We start from the raw sequence: 17402 nt of genomic DNA, 5'->3' as shown, positions 1-17402 counted from the left end.
GCTGATGAAATATATGGGTTTCTGAGAGATAGCTACGTGTTAGCACTCTCCGGTCCCGTTGAAACCCACCAGGGACCGAAAAAGAGAAAGAAACCCTTATAATCTGTGAATGTTCCAAAATCAAGTCCTGGAGTCCTCGTCCTGACAAAACATTTCCTGCTACTAAGATGTCAGGCTTCAGCCATAAATAGGGGAGGCATTACTTTATCAACGCAGCTAGTAATGTCTTCTCAGTAATAAATGTAGAGGTGGAACCCAGTCTGGAAACAAATCTGTGACAAAAAAGGTTATAAAGCCCTGCCTGACTGACAAATTCAGGTTTTCGATTATTCACACCAGAGGATTCCATATGAAGGCAACTGCAAAGGAGGGAGCTTAATTTATCCTACATTAAATTCAAACTGTTCAGAGATATACTATCACTGATTTAACTCTACAAGATATCCTGGCCTATGATTTAATTGGCCAATTACTTATCCCTGATGAGAAACTGGTGAGAATGCTACGCCTCATACATGAAGCAGTGGTTGTAGTAAAATGTGGATGAAATGTGCAAGTCTAAATCAGAGCATTTTATCAATCATTTGCAAAGCTGACAGGTTTAATGTGTTTGGAATTATGAATATATTGTCATTTTTTTATTTGTCACAAACTAATAGAAAGCCCTATTAAAGTAATTCAAATTCTCTGTCCAGTATAAAAAAATTATGATTCATAATCATATTTGCCTCAGGAGGAATACAACACATATATTAACTCATTAGTTGGTTTTTCTGGCTAATACTTCACAAAAAGTGTGGGGAAATTTATTTTTTTAAATGCCCAACTACTTCTCAGTTTTTTTTACCCAATGTGCTCAGGGGAACCAAATCTCCCTTAGACTTTGACGTCAAGAATTGGACAAGGTGCTGCCATTAGGAGCACACAACAAGCTCCTTGGCCATCATCATTCTCTGGGTTTCTTGCAGTCAAGGAAGAATTTATGATGTCTGAATGAAAAGCCCCATGGATAACTGAGAGAAAAGGGAGATTTTGCAAGGAAGAAAATAATGTTTCATTTGTGAAATAATTTTCTGTCTGTCCTGCCACTATGAGATGCAGTTCAGATAGAGGTTGTTGCACAGGTACTTCTATTGTGCTGAAGAGCCTTGTACAGGATCACTGTGCAGGATTAGGCTGGATGAAGCCCAGTTTTGCCTGTGTATAAGTGAGAAAGGTGGGTGACAAGAACACTGGAGCATACAAGCCCACACATGAACAGTTATGCACTTTAACATAACCTATTGAGCAATATGTTCACCCAGCATGTGCTGATACTCTTTGTGGTAAAATGTACCACTTGCTCAATCCACTGCAAAACTTTTTGTTCTCATTTCTATGTCCATCCAATTTATCTCCCTAAGGGATGTGGACATTTCTAGCTCCTAGGCTGCACTTTACAATGGCCAAGCAATTCTGGCTCCATTAGGAGTTCACTGCTCATACAGCCTTGGGAGAAGGGCCAAAAGTGACTACTACATGCAGAACAAGATGAGGCCTCTGCTCCTTGGGCTGTAGGAAATGAGCAGGGGACAGTGGATTTCCAACATCCAGGCAATGCCAAACTAGCAGAAGATTCAAGCTAACCTTTGGTCCTTGTTTTTTCCATTGCCTTCTGATAGTGATGGGTTATCTCATTTATGGTGCCTGAATAGGAAAGCATTATCCTTCCTAAATCCAAAGGGAAGGATCTGCAGGTACAAGCAGCTTTGCTGCTTTATCACTGAAGGGGAATATACCACACTTTGGAATTGAGTACTCCCAGTAATTCACATCAGTTTCTGGGAGAGCAAAGAGGATGAACTGGGCCAGCGATTTACCTTATTTCTCAGCTGGCATGGCTGCAAACATTTCCATTGCAGGCAACAGAAAATAATAATAATAATAATAATCCTTAATATTCTGAGGATTCACAACTTCAACTCAGACATCTTTGATGCTCAGCTCCATCCTGCAGTGCATGATATTTAGGATTTTGCTTGAAACAGGTGATACTACTGGAAATGATTATACTGAGGAAATATTCCAAGGAAAACTGCTAAGGAAGAAAAGCCTTACAGAGGTCTTCTAGACAGATATGCAGAATATCTTAAGTGAAATGAAGCTTTCAACCATGCACCTTTGGCTTGCTCAGTGCCTGGAGAAGGAATGTCTGCAAACACAAAAGTGCTAGGTTGGTAGTGATCCTTGTGTGTTTAGAGCCAGTCAGCCTCCTCACCACCCTCCCGCACAGGCCTGTTGTTGACTGTGCAAAAGAAATCCCTGGAGATTAACAAAGAATGTTCAATGCCTGTCAATTTGGTTAAACTGCTAGAGCCCCACTGCACTGGCATCCAGAAAAGACCACTAAGCCTCATGGCTTCAAACAACCTTGGGCTGTGGTCAGTTTCCTTCTTTAGATGAGAGAGCCTTATTTAAAAGTCCAATGCATTCAGCAGAGAATCTCCATGGGCCTTGGAGGAGGCTCTTAATACATCTTAAAATGCAAAAAAAAAAAAAAAAAAAAAAAATTAAATTAAATTTCAAGTGTTGTGCTTATGGGATTTCCACATTATCAAACTATTAAGGTGAAGTGGTGTCTAGGGAGAAGGCAGAATTACTGCCAGTGCTTTAAAATATTTCTGCTACTACTGTGCAGGGTATGAATCTTATTACACTTGCAAGTATTCCTGCATATAAATGAAAGCAAAGAGAAATAATTGAGAGGAATCAATGAGCTGAATGGAAAGGGTTTTTTTCTAATAATCACGTTCCAAGTCTATGTTTTCTGAAAGTTATTCCTATCTCTTTCTTTCTATTATCCTCAAGTGCCTGAAATTCTCTTTGATGGAAGACAGCTGCATCCTACTGCAGTTGACAAGCCCTGGAAAACTGCATCTGACAACCACGCTCTGGAAAGATGCAACTCTAATGGCTTCTTCCACTGCAAAAAGAATCAGTGCAGCAAGGTAAGAGCTCTTGCTCAGCTGCTGCTTTCTGACACTTTGATCTCTGCTTGGAAGGGGATATAGCCTGAAGGCATGTCAGGGAGGCCTCCAATCTTGTCAGATCTCATAAACAAAGCAGGACTGCAACCGGTCAGTATTTAGGTGGAAAGCTAAACTTTGGGGGAGATAACGTGGAGGATTCAATAGATGGCAGTCTTACCTCAGAGTCAAGACTCAAACAGACTAATGTGATATCAAGCGCTAGGGGTGCCATCTTTCAGAGGTGCAAAAATCAGGTACCAGGCTGAAAAATCTTCAAGGTATATTTGGTAGATCACGACCGACTGTTAATGTTCCACTGAGAAATGCCATTTGCCAGCCTATAGATATTCTCTCATAATTTCAAAGCCATACCCTTGTGAAGCCATGATATGCTTTTTAAAGTCTCCCATCTCCTGCTCCAGGAATTGCTCAGCTTAATGAAAAATTATCTGTGCACATGAAATTAGAATTTCTCTGCATATGCCACTGAAGACAGTGTCAGACGGGCAGTAGAGATCACAAAAGTAACACAGAAGTATGGATTTTTTTAAGTTTCAGTGTTGAATCTTTCTTGTATTAAACAGGTAAGAGATGACTAAGCTGTGACTGTATTCAGAAGGGAGAGAAGTAGAAGAATTTCACTTATAGCCCTGTACAATTTATCCTTTTCTTGGGTCTGTGAAAAAGCAGTCCTGAGCAGGTAGGAGATAAAAATTTTCCACTATCTCATGCGTGCCTTGGTTAGCCAGCAGAGATCAACCATCATCAGACATGAGTTGTCTGGGCCAATAGCAACGCTCCATGCCCAATTTTTAATGCAAAAAGCAAACTTGCATCAAGAATTAATGTCTCTCTAGCCGTCCTACCTTCACTGGCCAACAAAAAAGCATTATTAAAGGGTTCAAGGCACCTGTCCATGTGGGCCATATACTATTTTCAATCATCTGGTCCTAAGCATGAACTGATTTTGAGCTGCTGTCCAACTAAACCTACTCAAAAAAATTGGATACTTTCTTAAATCAAACTCCAAGCAATTTTAATACTTCTGGATCAACAGGTCTTCTGATGTGTTTATCAAGGTCTGTGATCTGTCTCCCACTTTATTTTTTGGTCAGAGTGCTGTAGGGACTTAATTCCTGCAATTCCAGCTCAGAGAGATTGGAAAAATTTCAAGCTAGGAGGACCTTAGGCTTTCAAGGACCTTATGCTAGCATTCAACCAGAAAACAAGTGCCCCTTCTTTTCTGGATTTATCATACAATGTCAGCTTCATCTCAAACCATTTTTTTCCTGACACAGGAAAAATAAAGTGATGATGTACATGAGCTGATAATTTCATAAATAAAGTTGTGAACAAGATGCATCTTGAGCAGCTGTAGTGACTTAGGAAAAGCACACATGGGTTTGTATCTTTACTTACTTACTTACATAGCCTTTATGTATGCAGGTATATTAATATGCTTATATATGCTCAGTATTTTTCTTTTAAAAAATTTGTCTTTTTAAGATTTGTACACTTGTTTGTTTGGATTTGTTTCCATATTTTTCTGAACACAGAGAGGTAATATTCCACAGTTTTCTTTATGTACAAACTCTTTTGCTTTGTTTGCAGAAAAAACAAAGTAACTTTTAAACAGTAAAAGAGAAAACAAGACATTGAACAATGATCAATGGAGACAATCTAAAAAGGTGTAAACAAACATACTTTAAGTAGAAACCCTACCAGGCACAGATAACTATTTTAACCCTTTGAAGACTTTCCCATTCCATCGTAGGTAAGATTTACAGTACCAAGAAATCAACTAGTCTTTGCTAGATGCTGCAGAGGGGTCTGTACCCAATGAAGAAAAGGCCTCAAGAAGTGATTTAGTGAAGTTGACTCTTGCCCTTTTGCTAGCAATTTATGACATCCTCAGTGTATTTCTGACAGAGTACTCAGAAAACCTGAGTTAACAAAAATATTAGCAAACGGTGCTGGTTAAATGACTAGCATATGACTGGCACAAGGAGATGGTCAAGAAATACAGAAAACAGAATTCGTGTTCACTTGTGCAGCTACCAGCAAATTTTATGTACATATTATTATGTCAGGACCCATCAGCACAGTCTTGCAAAAATACACTCTGGTGATTGCTTTTCTGCAGTTTTAACTAGCTGTAAATGGAGAGAATATCACTTACCTACCTTAGGGGAAGGTTAGGATTCTTAACTAAATAATAGATCTGAAGTGCTGTCATCAAAAAAAAAAAAAACACCAAAACACAAAAAAATCCCCTTTAACTGAAAAAACCTATGATGTACATTTCAAAGGCTTTCAGCCATTTTCATTGATTACTTTCTTACAGAGACAGAAAATGTTTAACCTATTAGAGGGAAGAAAGGGAGATAGAAAGAAACACAAACTTCTAAGTCATTATTTTTCAATGCAATAAGCGGATGCAAGTACTACAGAGCTGGCATAGATTGCAAGGGAAGGCCATGGATAATGGTATCTGCACAGCTTTAAGACTTGGCATTCCTGTGATTGTACCTACAATCAAGTCTGATGCCTATTCACAGTGAGAACAAAAAGTCCTCTACCTAGGTTTTCTCCAGAAACAGAAAGCTTGTGTTCTGTGACATTTTACGCTTCCCAGTTTCAAATGAACTGCTGTTCTCTCTCTCCTGCTTTTGGCTAGCAATCAGGAGTCATCAATATTTTCCTCCTGTTTTCACTCTAAGTCAACCTCAGTGACCTAGCTGCCTCATAACAAAATCTTGACTGAACAAAGAAACTATTTCTCATCCATTTCACATAATGCAGCACAAATGAAAGCCCTGGAAATGTCTTATTCCTCTGTATTGCTTGTCACATGTAGCTTTTCAGCAGCACTTCATTTGTCCTCTCTCCATTTCCACATGGTAATTTTATTATCATCCAGCCCCAGAAGGGTAGGAACTTGCTGTTATTAAAATGTGAGAACACATTTTGAACTACTTAATGCCCATGGCAACCTGCAAACTCAACTGCAGCAAGTCCATGGCTGGATAAGCAGACCTAAGCAGCAGGGCTCAGCAGGGATGTGGTACCCAAAGCAAGACCTGCCCTCAGGCACTCATCTCTAAGTCAGGTGAATTCCTAAAAACTAGATATGAAATCTTGCTGGACTGTTGGAACAAATATTGCAAATTTTCAGGTGAATTCCATCATCCAGGAGTTGTAACTTAAACCAATTGCTTGTTTTTAAAATTCAAGGACATGGGCAAATTTGCTTGCAAAATGCACACAAAATTTCCAGTGGGAAACAATTTGAAAGAATCTTGAAGAGTTTCTACACACTGCAAAACCAAGGGTATCTCAAAGGATCTCCATCACTGTTATTCCCACATAGTCAGTCTTATTTCCAGTAGAAATCAAAAATTACTTCTGAAAGTGTTAAGTACATTTACTTGTCCCAATTCAGACTTCATTGGGTTTATTCCAACTTTCAAAAATATTTTCAAACCAACTACTGTAGTATCTAGTTGTGTCCAGCTTGACCTACTCTGCTCTTGCCCTTTTTTATTGAAATCTATAACTACATTACTTATCAAATTGTTCCCATAGTCCCAATAAGAAAAAATGGCATCATATTAACCACGAGAGATGCTCATCTCAGTGTAACATTATACACCATCACTTCTGCAGTTTACATATTTTGAGAAAGCCTATCTTACAAGCCAGTGAAAAGGGTTTACAAGCAGATTAAAGGATAAAACTGCCAAATGCTCTAAAATACATAGTCAATATGCTGCTAACCACAAATCCATAACTGTTTTGCTGATAAAGCATTGCCTAAGCTGCAGTTTGTTCAGATTGCTGCTTCAGATTCCTCATGACATGATCAGCAAAACGAGGAGTAGCAATTCTGTTATTTCCAAAAGAGATTTGTTGGCTTGCAGTCGTGTCTGTATAACTGATTTTCAAATTCCTCTATTGAGGTTTGAAGTGATTAAAGGAAACCAGCATGGAATTTCCCTTTATGCTTTCTTCAGCAAACCTGCTTATGGAAAAGTGTTTTGATTTACAGTGTAGGTCTTACAGTTTGAGAGGTTAATTCCTCCTTCTTCCACCTAGAACTGTGTGCTCATGAAACACAGATTACTAGCTGAACCTCCTGGCCAAGAGCAAAATGACCATGCTGAAGTGCTACTTTGCTCAAAGAGGTTGCAAAACCTCCTTTCGAGGTTTGCAAGACTCAACAAGGCAAAGCCACACTTGACCTGCCTGCTGGCAGAAGCCCCCTTTGAGCTGGAGGTTGGACCAGATGACCTCCAGAGACAAAACCAAATTATACGGTTCTGTGACTTTGCATTTAGTCAGTGGTTAATATGTAGAAGGCACTGCTCCTGGAATGCTATTTCTAGAGCATTCTTCTCTCAGTGAAGAGCCTTCAGTGGCAATCAGAAATTGAAGACTTCATTTTATGAGGATATGTTTGGAATCCTCTGCTGTCTCATATCCTCAGAATGATATTATCTTATGACATTAGAAGAATGTATGCAAAAAGAAGAGATGTTACAGACAATGCTTGCTCCATCCTGATTTTCAGTAAGCAAATAAGAGATAACTATATGGATGATTAAGAGAGAGACCTGTAGTAATTACAAAGTCCCCTCCCCTACCACAAGCCCTTTCTCTAGCAGAAGGTTGGTGAATGAAGACATAGAAGAATGTGCAAAACTCCTTGTAGTACTCTGTGCTCTTCATATATGCAAGATGCAGAGTTTTTTGGACTAGCACCCCCTCAGTGTTATAAAAACTTATTTCTTTAAAAGGAAATTAAGACACAGCTCACAAATGCTCTTCATTCTCACATAAATATAAAATAATCCAATTTTTAAAATCACCCCAGAACATCAATATGCATGTGCTAAAAAATGATAAGAGGTACCTCAAATACATTGAAGGCAAGCTAAAACAATAGATTGTTCAGCAGATTAGTGTCTTCTAAAAATTCTTGGCTATTAAGTTATAGTTTCACTTCTGGTTTAGAACTAAACATTCACCTAATCTACAAATATCTATGCATATGATCACCTCAATCTCTAGACAAAAGTATGCATGTAATATTTAAACATGAATTTATGCATTAAACTCTTCTCAATTGCATAAAGTCTGCTCAAAAAAAGCATCCATATTGTAGTAACTAGTCCCACACACTAGAATTTGGTCTATGTTAACCATCCCACCCATCATGTAAGCAAAACTTAGTAGAAATTACAAAAAAAAGCTTCACTTGTGAATAGAATTGAGTATGCAAGTATTATTGTTCAAGGTATGCACATTACTTGAAGCATGAATCACACTAACAGCAGAGAGACACTTTCATTTCTCTCTGGAGTACAATCTACTTTAAAAGTCGTTGCGTGAAAATAATAGTTTTGCCAAGGTAGCATTTGATATAGAAATAATTGATTTGAAAGTTGTTAGTTGATGGCTGACCATTCTGTCTGTTGGCTAAAATACCTCAAAACAGACCACACACTTATGAGTGTCTGGGGTTTTTGTCCAACCAGATGGGGCAAGTTTTCTTTAACACTTAAGCATACTTCACCTGAAGAAATCAAAACAATAGCAATTCCTTTTCCAGATATAGATGATATAGATGATGCCATACTGAGAACTTTTACCTGCAGTTAGATTAGCTCCCTGTAACAATCATACATCATGTAATTGTGTAGTCTAGTGATATTCAATCTTTCTCCATGCTCCCAGGCATCTGTAGACTGAACTCCAGGACCACAGTGCTACCTCAGTGAGCCTACTCATACTGGCATGGGCGTGCCCTTGAGCAGGGAAACTTCAGCTAGTACTTGAACTCTATTTTCCTAGTGGAAACAATTTCACAAGCGTTCCTTAGCACATCTCACAGTTACTGAGGATAGTACTAAGTCTCATATATCTTAGTTTTTGGGAGGTTTCTCAAATAAAAGAAAACCAATTTAAGATTAAATTTATCTGCCTTAATCTCATGTCTCAGCTTTTTAATATGAACAAGAATCAAAAAGAATATAACTCATTACAAATTTCACATAAAACATTCACTCGTGTACTTGAAAAAAATATTCTCTCTTATGTACAGAAGTACTTAAAAGCTTTTGCCCCAGCTATTTCTACTTAGGTTTGCTTGTATTTTTTAATTCAAAATATGATCCTCTCATTATATCCTGGCAAAGTATCTCACCTGGTCAAGGATCTGAAATCAAACCCAGTCAAAGACAAATCATTAATTGTTTCCAAACTGAGGACTCTCCATAGTCTCTCCCCCAGACCTGGGAGAACTGACTTATGTTGAAGGTAAGAAGAATTGCACTCCTTTCACTGCTCCTGGATGGTGGTATTAAAACAGACACCTTCCCTGCATTTCAAACTTATGTTCTGAGCAAGAATGCTACAAAGCAGACAGGGCACTTTGCTTAGTCAGCTCAAGAAAGGAAGTTTGCTTCAGAAGACATTTGAAGTTCATGCCAAGAAACACTTTAATTTTTACAATTTTTTTAAAAGCACAGCCTAGAAAAAGATAAGAAGGACAAAATGTAATAGGCCTGCATCCTTTCTTCGGTGACATTCATGCACTATCAATTCAAGTTTATGTGTATTAATGAAAATGAAAATATAGTATCAGTCCATTAGGCTATCAAATGAAAGATCAAGTTTTCACAATAACGTCCAATAACTACCTGTAAAAGTGTTCATGCTTACAAGAACAAAACTGTCTTGTGCATAGACAAGCAAACATTTGGCTGTGCACTATCTGATTGCAGGAACCATAATCCAACATATTTGTCAAATGTGAGTTTGTCTTCTTGCAGCCATGAGCATAATTTTACTAGAAAACCTTTACTGTTTGCCAGCCAAATACTAGTGGTGCTTCCAGGGATTACAAGATAAGTATATTCTATCCCACCTTTTGACAGAGGGTGGTAATGACAACTGTCTATTTGAAATTGACTTATTTTAGAAGTTGCACTGGATACAATTGGATGTAATTAATTGTACTCATATATCATGTTGCTATATAGTCCTATTAGAACCCCTGCCTTTCATGGCTTGCCATTTTCACAAATTATTACATAAACTTACGTATTTGTAAGGTGTTTCTCTAAAAATTATGATACTTGGCTTAAAGACAAAATGGCTCCTGACTCTGTATAACTTGATTTTTATCCCATTACTTATTTATGCAGATTTTCTAATCTCATCTAGTCTTTACTGTATATTATTACTTATTCCATGTCTCAGGGAGATAGAAAGCAGACGAGAGTTCTATTTAATTAGGTACCAGCCCTTCAAACTTGTAGCATGCGAAATGAGGCAGAGTGCTGGGAGGAAACCCTTAAAAAACTTTATTATATAAAACAGAAACAGGCTCATAATCATGAAAAACATGTTAACATTGCACACAAATTATAGGGCTAGTTTTGGTGGCAGACTTAGAGGCTATTGTGTTATCACTTAACCTTAAAGCCAAGTGTTTTGAGCACTGAAAAGTCTAGAACTATGCCACAAAAAAGAAAAAACCTCCAGAATTTAAATTTTGTTTGTTCACAAATTATTAAAAAGCAGAAAAAACGCTGAATACAAGACAAAGTTCTGAAGTACAATACCTACTTCTAAAGATTTTCTCAACAGAACATGCTTTTTAACTACAGACAATGTTTTACATAATTTATTCTAATATATTGATTTTTCAGCCCACAGGTGCTGTCAATTGGACTTCATTCACAGCTATCTTTTTCTTGTAATCAATGCAACTAAAGCTACTGCAGTATCTACTTAGTTTACACAAGTCTGGTTGTATTTTCTTTTTTCTTTTTTTTTTTTTTTTCATTTTGGCAAAAACACCTTATTTCTAGCCTGGCTTCAAAGTTGTATCAAAACTTTTTCCCTGTATCTCTCAAAACTACTTACTGTATATAAAATAAAAAGCAGTCAAGTATGAATGACAAAAGTAAGGATAATCAGAAGTCTGTATTTCTCAAGCATGTAACAAGCCTGTTCCACATACTAGAGATTTATTACCCTTACATAGGATTTTTTGATGCCAGCATGCCACAGCTTAAAAAAGGTATATGCATCTCTGAAAATAAAAATATGGCTAAAGTCAGTGCATAAGAGTTTCATTCAATTTATTTTCCTCCACTCAGCAATAGGACAATTCTCTAAAAGGGGTGTTCACTGCCTTTGCAGATGCCTCTTCCCTTCTTACTTCTTTGAACCCCCCAAACATGGCATTAAATTCAAAGCATTGGAGCAGGCCCCACACAACTAGGACATAGTTGCACATGTGCATGTGAAACAAAGCTGTCATAAATGTCACTGCAGGACTCCTGGACTCGACTATATTATTATAATGAGTTCAGTATCAATCAAACATGCTCCTCTTGTCAGAAATAAATCCTAGCTTTTGACTTTCAAAAATAGCTATTAACATCAATCATGATTCGTAGTCAATCGCACCAGGAGACCCATGGTTGGATTTTGAAAATTAGAAGTATGACATGACAGATGGTAATTGGCTTTTTTTACTCCTGCAGCAGCAACACCAGCTACTCTGCTGCCAGGATATACAAAGAGAAACACAAGCAACGCTTTAGGTCAGCATTTCATACAGAGATGAGACACACATTGCAATGAAGGGCTTTTGTTGCAAAGGAACATGTGAACCTCTAATCCTAAATCTCCACAAAGTGAGATCTACATTTCAGATACCTGGGTTAGTAAAGCTGTCATGTAGAAGTTATTTTAAAAAATACCATTTTTCCTATATGATAAGAGATGCTTATAACAAATCTCCAAAACAGCCCTGTAAGTGAATACCCCCTGCTAAAACGCTGTCTACATGGGAAATCAGCACTAGCTGCATCCATGTAAAAATCAGTGCTCCCACATAAGTTAAGCAAACAGCTCTTTTATTAGCCCTGTACTTTACATACCAAGTGTTTATCTTTACTGAAGTGCCTCTGTGAAGGAGCAAGACTAAAAAAGTTTTCCATCTTTAGACATAAACCAACAACACAATTGAAAAAGGATTTCACAAAATGGCCAAACAATACCCTGAACAATGTGCTCTTTAAGGCATAAACATGACTGGCAAACAAATTAAAGAAAAGAAACACATGCTTAAAATCACTCCAGTTGCATTTTAAAAACATTGAACATATTTTTGGCACAGGACAATAGACTAGATTTATGTTTCATCACAGCCTACTGTATATCTACAAAAGAAAGGGTGGGCAGGGAGAGTGACTCCTTTCTAGGGGACACACAAAAAGCATAGGATCTACTACCCAAAGCCACCAAGACACAGCAAGCCTTTCTCTGCTGCAAATCAACATACTGCTCCTGAGAGCAGCCTGGCTGCCAGGCAGTCCCGCAAATGAAAATGGCAAACATCACTGCACTCATTCCTTACAACAACAATGCACTCCGTGAGATACAACTGGCATTTCTTCTAGTTCCCTTTCCTCAGATGCTGCCGTCTTAGGTGAACAACAAGGTAATTGTCCATTGGGCTGCTGCCTCCTGTCTCCTCTCATGTGACAATCATTGCCATGACAAATGTCCCACTAAAACTGATGCTTGGTTTCTACCCCAGCTGATGCCCTACCCACAGCCTTGCAAGCAGAAAAGCTCCAAAGAGAAAAAGTTACCATTTGTCAAAGTTTTTCACTCAGCTGCTTGCCTCAATGGTGTTCCCTTTTTACACTTCTTGGTGAGATAATAGTTTCCACTGTCTGTACTTCTGGGTTATATACTTTTCATTGTGCCCATTCTACAGTGGCTTGTAAAAGCTCATAGATATCTAAAAAACCAATCTACAAAGCAGTCTTTGCAGAACTCTGTACATGAAAAATCAGCCTGTTCAGATCTTGAGGCTTAGCCCTCTCTTAAATTAACAAAGATCTACAATTCCTACAGAACTAACAGAACACAGCTTAGAATTCCCCAACAGTACATCAAAATTTTTTTCCTCTCCTTCAGGCCCATGCAGTTGAGAGGCATGTCTACCACTCATCCCTGAGTGAGGCATTTCTACGACTGCCAATGCTTTTTTTTTTCAGTCTCTGAAACTCTGTCCTAGTTCTCAGTCAGACTTTCTGCCTTGATCTTACAGATCTCGTGCAGGGCACAGCACAAGGTTATAATTCAAGGCAGATACTGTTCAGTTTTCAAAGTCATCCAATTAGTGTCCATCATGTGCTCTTATCCTCAAAGGATGCACTCCTACACTGTGGCTGCTTAAGTGTAAATAAACAATTCTTTGTCATGCAGGTGTCCAAATTAATGCTTTCTAGTCATAAGTACCAGGAGATAAGCAAAGCTTCCTGGAATAAGAGACGGAACACAGAGATCATTAAAGCAAGAAAAGGTCAGTAAACAACTTGCTTTACCTCAGAAAAAACAGGTGAGAACACATAATTCTATTTTCTACATCTGCTTTTTTATCTTCAGTTTTCCAAGTGAACCCGCACTAGAACTCAGCAAGGTAGAGCACAATCCTATTTACGAGCAGCACAGCCCAACGCAGGAGGACAAGCAAAGGGACAGGACCTGCAGCCAATGTGACTGAGCAATTTTTTTTGCAGTAAAGAATGTCGGAAACCTCAAGATTAACATCCTTTCTTTAAATTTCAAGCCTATTACAGCAGGTAACTGTGATTAACACTAGTCTGTTTTCCTCTTCATGTCCATTTTTTTACTGCTTGAGGAATTTTACAAACAGGAATTTTACAAGAAAAAGAAAAAAGTTTCCACTCTTTGTCTGGAATTTCTGGGACACTAAACATCCCTGATCAGAGGACTATCTCATAACAAAAATGCATTTGACAACTGTACAAGACCTGCCCTGTAGATGAAACCTTCCAAAGTGCAGTGTGTTCAACACAACTAGAAAGAAGCAGAATTACTACACACGTGCAGGCAAGGCCTTGCTGTACAGTGAGGGCTCAGCACCATTTAAAGGCAGAATGATTCTTACTGGCTGATGTGGAAGTGATGCACTGAAGATTCATCCCTCACTGTTTATGCTCTGCTTGTAAAGGCTGAGGAAGAGACCTTGGAGAACATTAACTACTTGGAAAATGAAAAACTCAGTCAGTTTTTTGTTCCCAGAAAAAGTGCTCATCCATCTAGCTAGAAAGATATCTAACCTGCTGTATTCCACATCCCACCTAAAACTAAATTAGTAGGTTACGAGACCAAAATTCCAGTGTAACTGGCATTTATAAGTAATTTTTATAACCAAATCAGATTTCTTTCCACAAAACATACAAATTACTTCCCATCCCAACATAGAATGCACCTTCAGCTGACATCACTAAATAAATTCAATCTACTAGCTAAGACACAGTTTGAACAATGGGGGCATTTTTAACATGAACTAATACATAGTCCAGCATTCGGAGCAAGTTTTTTTCAGGCAGCAGCCCAATCCAAGCAATTTTCTTTGGTTTTAATTTTAACCAGCTTTTAGATTTCTCCATTCCTGACAGGCTGCAAATAAAATACAACTTTTTTTTTTTTATTTCCCCAGAGGGATGCTATTCACATAGTATTTCCAGCTTTGTAGGAATAAGGATATAAAAGCTGCCAAAATAATCAAAAAACTCCTATTCCTACTGATTGAGAGTTGATTTGGCTTCTCTGAATTTAAACAAACTTCCTTCCTTTAACACTGTCTTTGGCTGACCATAGTGGAAATGGCTGTTTAACCATAAGTTTAACTTTGTATTTGTATTTATATAGATTTGTATTCAGTTCATTATCAAATCACACAAATCAGCATATTTAGTAGGAGATGGATTAATTTTTCTTTCTATTTAAGATTTTGGTAAGCCATTTCCTTCCCACAAAGTTCGATCCTACTTCTGTGAGGGGAATTGTAAGAAATGTTATAATTTCATCTTTCAGTTATAACCTAAGAGTGATTTTTTTTTTAAGCAGCTAAACAGGTGAAATGCCTGAATTCATCTGCTGTGAAAAGTTGCTGTGGATGTGGAGTAGGAAAGGAGGAAAAAGAGGGGTGATGGAGTGTTTGATAACACAGTTGCTAGAAGAAAACATGTTTTGTATGGGTAGCAAGGGTCATCAATAAAAATCATGGTCATCATAAAGCACTGTTGCAATATAAATGTGACATCCATGCTGAGATAGGGCTGCTGGGTATTTAACTGCACCATGAAATATGACATTTCCTAATGTTTTATGTCAGTCAACACTGGCAGGGCCATGTTCATTGTGTGTCTGTTTGGTTGCAATAAGAACATTAGAGACCACTTTATTGTTTAAATTGTACAACTGACTTGTTCTGAGCTGCGGTAAGTTTTAAGGTGTGCAGCTGGGCTGTGACTATCATAGTGGGATTTTCCAATTCTCCTTGGAAAAATCTGCTGTGATGACTTGGCTGAATTACAGTCAGCTCTTCATACAGATTCGTCTTGCTGGATGTATGATAAATGAATAAATATATGCATAAACAAATAAAACAAGCATTACAGAAATATATGGAGGAAATGAAAAAGTTATCTATTAGAAAGTTAATGTATAGCTCAGCAATAGCAGCTTGATAGAAGGACAGGTCAATGGACAGCTGGTACCTCAAAAAATGAACAAAAATTGGAATCTCAAGTCTTCCTGACCCAGACCCATGCTGATCCACCGGCACAGTTACCATTTGATATTTATTAGCACATTTCAGAATTGTGTAACCTTGATGGAAATGGTACTGTACTGCTAATAAGAAGACAGACAATAATGTGAAGTGTCTTTTTGCAGTGGTTAAGCATGATGCCAGTATTACCAGATTCTAGTGAAATCAATTCAGCTCTTTTCTCAGTGACAAAGAGACCAGAATTTTCACTTCCTTTACAGAAATTCTTTTGGCATCAAAGCAAAACTTCAGAGGCCAGTTCCTTTTGGACAACAGTTTTCAGGACTTTTGCCATACTTCTACAAACAGAGTAATAATTTTAAAATTCCCAGCCTAAGAACAAAAAAGTAAATCTATTAACTTCAAAGAAAGCAAAAAAAGTAAAGCTTCCTATGCTTGGAAGACACAGTAAAATGACCCTTATTGTACAGGAAATAAAAAACTGCCTTTATGAAAAAGAAAGTCTGTTTTAAACACCTATAACCCAATATATAGTCAGTAACTAAAGAAGAAATTTGGGACTACTAGCTCAAAAAGCAGCCATTCTACCAAATTGTTTAAAAAAGCAATCATTTCACTGGTAGCCTGTTTCCTAAACAGCAATTTTCTCTCCCCTCTACCTTAATACACAGAAATCTCTCCTCCCACCCATTCCACTGCCTTTCCTCAGTACTGTGGCTCACTCAGATCTATGAACCAGACAGACTGGGCAGCTGGCTTCAGCCAGACAGAGTCTAGAATAGGAAAGTTAGGGAAATTAATTCATTCTTTCACTTCCAACCAGTCATGGAAGCTGTTCCATTATTTTCATGGGGTTTTTTTCTCCCTTGGTGAATTTTTGGGAGGAAAAATAAACTGGGCATAAGATGAATAGTTTGCTGTGCTTAAGCATAACAGAGTAATGAGCACAGACTGAAGACCTCTAGCTTCAGTACAGTTGTATGGCTCATGTAAATTAATCCCTTAAATAGCCCCGAACACACAGCATATGTCTAACACACCCCAACCAACCATCACATGGCCACTGAACACACAGCTCCAGCTGCTGCTCCTGTGACATTGAAGTTGTCAAGGGCATGCCAAACAGGCACTTGGGGATTAGCCAGCACTTTTGGAGTGAGAATTAACTGCTCATCAGAGTGCATGGATTTTATGAGCCTAATAAGTACAGAGGAATCTGAGAAACGGATCCAAATGATTCAGTTATGTGAGTCCCAGAGAAGCACAAGATACTGACAGGTCAATTTTCTTAGTAGAACTACTTCCAGGTGTCAAGGAAGCACACTCTAGAAAAAAAAACAACTTATAATTATCATCACTGAACTCTCTCCATTTTCTCTCCATCCCCAGACCATGGGAATCAGGGCCAGAAAGAGCCCTTGGACAAAAGAGTGAGTGGTCTCCTTCCTGTGCTACAAATAATGGTCTCCTTCCTGTGCTACTATACCCAGCAAAAACATCTTCCACACCAGGATCTGTGTCACCTCCCTTTCATACCCAGACAATAAGGCTGATATCTTTTGTGACACAAAATAAATTAGTTCTCATGAAGCCTTGTACTAATGGTAATATAAAGCTTTCTTTGTTCACCTTTACCTAACAGCTCAAGTGGACCACGTGGCTCCATCCACTGCTTGGGCCCTAATTTGAGAGCCTGTACAAATTGTGTGCTGCCAGTTTTATGCTTGTCCACCAGAAAAATGCACTCAGTTCCCTCCTCC

At 38.2% G+C, this 17402-nt stretch overlaps 1 protein-coding gene across 2 annotated transcripts in view; it reads right to left on the bottom strand.

The window, feature by feature from the left end:
* The window catches only part of TMEM108 (transmembrane protein 108), a 243682-nt gene that overhangs the window by 120454 nt on the left and 105826 nt on the right, over nt 1–17402 (bottom strand). The window lies entirely within an intron of this gene.

This window comes from Catharus ustulatus, chromosome 1, assembly GCF_009819885.2.
Source record: "Catharus ustulatus isolate bCatUst1 chromosome 1, bCatUst1.pri.v2, whole genome shotgun sequence".
NCBI classification, from domain to species: domain Eukaryota; kingdom Metazoa; phylum Chordata; class Aves; order Passeriformes; family Turdidae; genus Catharus; species Catharus ustulatus.
The sequence above is the reverse complement of the archived record's forward strand: the minus strand, read 5'-3'. Positions and strand labels throughout refer to the sequence as shown.